At 50.3% G+C, this 6,801-nt stretch overlaps 1 long non-coding RNA gene across 3 annotated transcripts in view; it reads left to right on the forward strand.

The window, feature by feature from the left end:
- LOC121013190 (uncharacterized) overlaps window positions 1-5,928 on the forward strand; it is a 9,741-nt gene extending 3,813 nt beyond the window's left edge. For 2 of the 3 annotated variants that reach the window (XR_005782556.1, XR_005782554.1), the window contains exons 2-3: window positions 2,423-2,686; window positions 3,858-4,141. This is a non-coding gene — a long non-coding RNA (uncharacterized LOC121013190). Of the gene's footprint in view, window positions 1-2,422; window positions 2,687-3,857; window positions 4,142-4,450 lie in introns of those variants that run through there. The other variant, XR_005782555.1, reaches the window with a different exon arrangement.
- Window positions 5,929-6,801: the final 873 nt, after the last annotated feature.

Raw genomic sequence — 6,801 nt, forward strand, 5'->3', positions numbered from 1 at the left:
AGCCTTGAGGAGGTGCTAAGGAGTCTTGGGGGAGTGCTAAGAGCCTTGAGGAGGAGCTAAGAAGCCTTGAGGAGGTGCTAAGGAGTCTTGGGGAGGTACTAAGTAGCTTTGAGGAGGTGCTAAGGATACTTGAGGTGCTAAGTAGCCTTGAGGTGGTGCTAAGGAGCCTTGAGGAGGGTTAAGAGCTTTGAGGAGGTGCTAAGAGCCTTGAGCAGGTGCTAAGAAGTCTTTGGGGAGTGCTTAGAGCCTTGAGGAGGCGCTAAGGAGCCTTGAGGAGGTACTAAGGAGCCTTGAGGAAGTGCTAAGAGCCTTGAGGAGGTGCTAAGAGCCTTGAGCAGGTGCTAAGAACTCTTGGGGGAGTGCTAAGAGCCTTGAGGTGGCGCTAAGGAGCCTTGAGGAGGTGCTAAGGAGCCTTGAGGTGCTAAGGAGCCTTGAGGAAGTGGTAAGGAGCTTTGAGGAAGTGCCAAGGAGCCTTGAGGAGGTGCTAAGGAGCCTTGAGGAGGTGCAAAGGAGCTTTGAGGAGGTGCTAAAAGCCTTGAGGAGGCACTAAGGAGCCTTGAGGAGGCACTAAGGAACCTTGAGGAGGTGCTAAGGAGCCTTGAGGAGGTGCTAAGAGTCTTGAGGAGGTGCTAAGAGCCTTGAGGAGGTGCTAAGAAGTCTTGGGGGAGTGCTAAGAGCCTTGAGGAGGCGCTAAGGAGTCTTGTGGAGATGCTAAGGAGCCTTGAGGAGGTGCTAAGGAGTCTTGGGGAAGTGCTAAGGAGCCTTGAGGAGGTGCTAAGGAGCCTTGAGGAGGTGCTAAGGAGCCTTGAGGAGGTGCTGCGAGCCCAACTGGAGTAAATTCCACCTTTTTGGAAGAAAGTGTGAAATGCATTGCACTGAGTCCTGATGACCAGTGTGCCCGGATGCACACACACACCAGCCCCACACCCCATCCTGTTCTGATTCCAGACCTCACGCACCAGACTACCCAGGAGTTCGGCAGGTACGTGTCCTGAAAACCGCCAGCCAGGCGGGTCTTCTGGCTCCTGAGCACAGTTTACCCACAAAAATTTCATTAGTTTCTCCTCGCTCGCCAGGAACAGAAGTTTCATTCTTTCTATTTGGTACAGCGGCGTTTCGTTTTGTCTGCTTAGTGAAAATTCTCAGGGTAAGCTGATTCAAAATAAAACAATCAGCAAGTTCATTTTTTTTTTTTTTTTTTTTTAGCCAAACCTAAAGCAGCTTTTCCATAACGGGTTACTTTTACCTGTTAGTCTGCAAGTGACCATGATCAGAAAGGAAAAGTCCTCTGTCCCACATAGCTGAACTAGAGTGCTTTTATATTTCTTCAGAGCTGAGACAGCACATTGTCCCTGGGTCACTTTATTATTTTTTTTAATGTTCATTTATTTATTTTGAGAGAGAACACGAGCAGAGGAGGGGCAGAGAGAGAGGGAGAGAAAATCCCAACCAGGCTCTGAGCTGTCAGCACAGAGCCCAACGTGGGGCTTGAGCCTACAAACCATGAGATCATGAGCCAAGCTGAAGTCAGATGCTTAACCGACTGAGCCACCCAGGCACTGTCCCCGGGTCACTTTAAACAGCATTACCAAAATATTGAGGGCCTCAGCAATGCGTGCACGATAGACTTTAGGACAAATAATTACGGGTACCAAAACATGATTTTTCATGTCGATCAAATGAAAACACAAGTACATATTGAAACCGTGTACATAAACCCACATCTTGCGATCAGATTTTTCAAGAAGGTATTTCTCCCCTGTGACAGGGGACTCTCCCCATTAGTATAAAAACCAGCTAACTGCCAATGTCCTGCTCATGTTCAAGGCAGCCTACGAGACAGCAAAATAAACAAGAAACGGGGCATCGTTTTGACTTTGAGATTAAACGATCGTAAGTCTCAGGAGGTGGCTCGCTGTCCTTGGGTCGGGCTCCTCATGGGTTCGCTTTGTAGTGACTAGAACCGTCTTCCTATCCGACCTGGCAAGGTCATGGGTGTTAGAGGTCACGGAGGGTCAGGCTGAGCCGCTGTAATCCCGGAGGAAGGGGAACCCTGGCGCAGGCACAAGTTGAAACCACCTGCGGACGAAAAGAAGCCGGTACCTCTTCATCAGTGGGCCCGAGGGGCTGCCTGCTGAGCACCCGGCTTTATCTCTGTCCTCCGGGGCCTGTCATAGGGTAGAGCTGGCTCTTGAGATGAGCGAAGGGGGGTGGTCTTGCTTGGGTCCTGGAACTCATGCTTTCATGAGCCCCGTGTTCTCCAACCAGTGTTGATCTAACCACCTGTCCCGAGCAGGAAGCCTGGGGACAAGGGGGTCTCTTCCTTGACAATTTCTGCATGACTTCGGTTGTCCTAAAGTTTTATGTGTTCCCCATCATCTCAGGCAGTGAATATACTATCAGTTTTTTATGTCTGTTTTAGCAAAGAAAACTATAATTGGGAAGTCACACAGAGTGTTGGGTGTTGAGGGACGACCCGCTTCTGTCCAGGACCATGTTTCCAGCCTCATATCTGAGCTTCAGCCGCCCAGACGCACACTGGGTTTCCTGGTAGCCCGTGGAGTACACAATCTTGATGGTGCCATCGGGGTATTCCCTCCTCTTGAAGCAGGACGTTTGAATCTCCCTCTGCCCATTGCTGAACACGATGGTTCTGTCGCCGTTCCTGACGGGGAAGAGTAACCTGGTAAGTCAGCCCCCTTGGCGGCTGGAGCTGCCCCTGTGCAGCATGTCGGGGCTGCGTGGGCATGAGCAAGGTCTGGAATCCTCATTCCAGACCTTAGTGAGCGAGGGCAGAGAGCGTGAGCGGCCAGAGCAGGGGAGACGCACAGCGGGTTCAGGGTATTGACAGAAACTCGGTCGGGCTGAGAGCAGGTGCACTGGAGAATGACAGGGTGGTGGGCCTGCTCACGCAGTCTGAGGTCCTAGGCTGGAAGTGTTACCTTGAAGGAGAGAGGCAGGGTTGCAGGGGCCTGAGGGACCATGATGGATAATCGTTCAAGAAGAGTGACCCAGAGCCCACGTAGACTGCCCTACGAGGAAGCTGGGAAAAGTCCATCATGACGTCGGGCCACGGGGAGCCGGCCGGGTGCCGACGGCCTCGGGTTTTACCCTCTGCACATCGGGCGTCAGGGAGGAGCGTGCCCTCGGAGCACTTTCTCAGTGTGTCTCAGAGAAGTTGTCCTGCTATCGACTCGGGTTTCTAGACGGGGGCATTCACTGAAGACTCGAAGTATTTTTTCGGTTGCAACTCAAGATGACCAAGGTCAGGGAAGAGAACAAAAACCAGTGTTTTCATTCATGTTCTCCATAGAGGGAACCAGATCAAAGTCATAGACAAAACCTCAGGGTCAGTGACATTATTTTCGATTATTACCCTTACACAGATACTTAGACTTCTACAAAAAGTTGAATTAATCTGAAGAAATGCTTGACCGTGCACACCTGTCGTGAAACTGGCCTTTCCACACTGACAGCTGTCCCATCAGGAAACACAGTCTCTTCGCGTCCGTCACTCAGACGTTTCACTGTCCCATCCGGAAACACGGCTTCCTTTGAGCCACCAGGGTGGTATTTTTCTCTGGGAAACATGTTTTCAAAATGGCCCTCCCTAGTCTCCCTGCTGTATCTCTCAGCTGCTCGAACATGTTTTATGGCGACCCATCCCATAAAGGATTAGTATTCAAGACTCGATTTTGTATCCTGCTCTGCCATTTTTATTGGAATATCTTGTTCCAGACAGATTGACCGTCTTTGGTCTCATTAGAACACGAAATCTGTATTCTCCCAGCTTTGCTCAGATTATCCCCCCAGCTACATTTTTCCTTTCCTTCCATGTGTTCTCTGGCTCCTTCGAGGTAGAAAGTCGTCATCGATCCCAGAGCAGCTTGGACTTCTGAACGCCTTTGACCCTTAACTGTTGTCAACCTTCACTTCTGGTTTTCCACAGTGACTCGGGGTGTCAGACCAGGAAATGTGGTAAAGATCCTGACTCCCTCCATAGTGGCCTCCATGGACAACACTGACTTACAACCTGATGCAAGAGGTGGAACACTTAGGGATGTCTGGTGGGCTCAGTCCGTAGAGCATGCAACTCTCGATCTCAGGGTCATGAGTTCAAGCCCCACTTTGGGCGTGAAGCCAAAAAAGAGGGGCGCCTGGGTGGCTCGGTCGGTTAAGCTTCCGACTTCGGCTCAGGTCACGATCTCACGGTTCATGAGTTTGAGCCCCGCGTCGGGCTCTGTGCTGACAGCTCGGAGCCTGGAGATGCTTCGGATTCTGTGTCTCCCTCTCGCTCTGCCCCTCCCCCACTCACGCTCTGTCTCTCTCTCAAAAATAAATAAACATTTAAAAAAAAAGAAAAGATGTTGAATCAAATTTAATTGACCCATTTCTATTTGCGTTCTTAAAATATTCATTTGCTTCTTTTTGTTTTGTCAAACGTTGGCAGTTGCTGGCAGACAAGAGACAGCCCAAATATATGTGAGAAAAATAAATGTGGTGACAAATCTGACAACCGAAGAAAAATTCTACCATTAAAATAGTTTTTAGCAAAAAACTACAAAAGCTTGTTTTCGTGCGGTAATTAATGGACCGCCCAGAAGAAATTGGGGGGCTCTTTGGAACAAGACTTTTGAACACTGAATTCACAGACTTCCCGGTACTACTCAATGGACAAGTCTGCTGATTTGTACGGATTTACAAGAACGCGTGCGTAACGCACAAGCACATCTATAAAATGGCAGGAAAACGAGGCCTTCGGCTCTGCTCCCAGAAATGCCGATCATGGGTAGCAGTTTTGAAGGTACGGGATGTGCCTCCGAGGACAATAATAGGGCCTAGAATTCCCACGGAGAGAGAATGAAATACGGATCATCAAAATACCTTTCTCTTTTGGGAGACCTGAATTAACCTCCATCAGTCACCTGAGACGGCACGTGTGAACTAGCAGGTGTAATGTTCCCTTCTCAAAACCTTGCAGAAGGTCCCTGAGGACAGCAATTGCTCTGGGGTCCACCTCTCCGCTCACGTGTCGAGTCAGAGCCTAAAGGACAGGTCATGACAGTAAAGACCCAACGTGACCCAACGAGATACACATGAGCGTCGCTGGAAAGCACGTCGAGGAGAACATGAATGCCCCTGGACCGTCCGTGAAGATCTGTTTAACGATGACCTTGATTCTCTCAGCACCCGGCAGGTCAGACGCTCTGGAAACGGCCACTGCCACGTATCCAGTAATGCTAAATAAAATAACACGGAAACCCATGTAAACGAGCTCCCACACTCCAGGCAAAGGCCACGCACGCACGGCAGCGGCCGCCGAGAAGCAGACGGAAGGGGAGCCTGAGCACGTGGTCTCCGCATCCCAGGCTCCGCACCTGGTGGCTCTGCTGGTGATCGGAGCTCATCCCTGCTTACAGATGACACACACAGAGGTCGCTCCCCGGACACAAGGATGAACTAGGAAACACCCACCCCAGGCAAGGGGAGCAACACCAGGAAAACTGCCCTCTTCTGAGCTTCCTGAAGAATCTGAGTCCAGATCGCCCCCAGACTAGACACCAGCCTGGAGGAGCCCCTGGAACCTCGGGCAGGAGCAGGCATGGAGCTTTCTGGATTGGCAGCCCCAAGCCGGGCCCCACCTGGGGATGGCCACCCAAGGCAAGCGGACACATGGAACCACAACCGTGGGACCGGCCAGGGAGCTGCCGTGGGGAGCAAGAGCCAGCACAGTGGCACCACGGGGGCTCCGAGGCCACCAGCGTGATGTTACCAGAATCAGACCATAAAGTGGACGTGTGCGGAGTGGTTGAAGAATTACAAGAAGAAGTTGAAAACAGGAGAGAAGTGATATTAGCCACAAAAGACTAGGTTAATTTGAAAAATACCTAAATGAAGTGCAAAAGATCATCTTTAAAACTAAAGCAAAAAATACGGCGCCTGGGTGGCTCAGTCAGTTAAGCATCCAACTTGAACTTGATTTCAGCTCAGGTCTTGATCTCACCGTTCGTGAGATCAAGCCCGGAGTCGGGCTCTGTGCTGACAGCGAGAAGCCTGCTTGGGATTCTCTCTCTCTTTCTTTCTCTCTCTCTCTCTGACCCTCCCCTGCTTGTGCTCACTCTCTCTCAAAATAAATAAATAAGCTTAGAAAAAATTAGAGCCAAAAGGTGCATTAAGTTGATGTAATATTCAGCTAAAGAGAAAATCGATGAGCTAAGAGATAATTTTAAAGGAATGTAACAAAGACAGGAAAAATATAATGTGACAAGCAACAAGGAGTGTAGGAGGAGGCAGGCTCATACACCCGCAACTGGAGGGAGAGAAACAGGGGAGGAAGGTCATGCAGGTGAGGACAAGAGCCGAGAACTTCCCTGAACCTGTAACAGGGCTGCCGGATCAGATGGACGGCGCCCCGTGACGTTTGAGTTTCAGATGACTACTAATGACTTCTAGAGTAAGTGTGCCCACATGCGTATTGCACAGAACATACACCAGCCATCCATCGCTTTCCTGAAATTCAGATTTAATGGGGCCTCCTGCTACGTCAGCAGCCCTACTCACGGAAGACGGGAGTCGTTCAATCAGAGATGCACGCCGTCCCCAACGCACTGAATGCAAGCCCATCTGCAACCAGACCGGTCGTAACGAGCCAGGAGACACAACATTTCCTGAAAGCGGCAAGAAAGAAAAGAATCACCTTCAAGAGAAGAAGTTAGGAGGAGGCCAGACCTTCCAACAGATGCTACAGGAGGCAGAAAGGAAGCTTCAGCATGCTGAGAAAAATTCGTCTTTATCCTTTTG

Source organism: Herpailurus yagouaroundi, unplaced genomic scaffold (genome assembly GCF_014898765.1).
Source record: "Herpailurus yagouaroundi ecotype Mexico unplaced genomic scaffold, PumYag 198, whole genome shotgun sequence".
NCBI classification, from domain to species: Eukaryota; Metazoa; Chordata; class Mammalia; order Carnivora; family Felidae; genus Herpailurus; species Herpailurus yagouaroundi.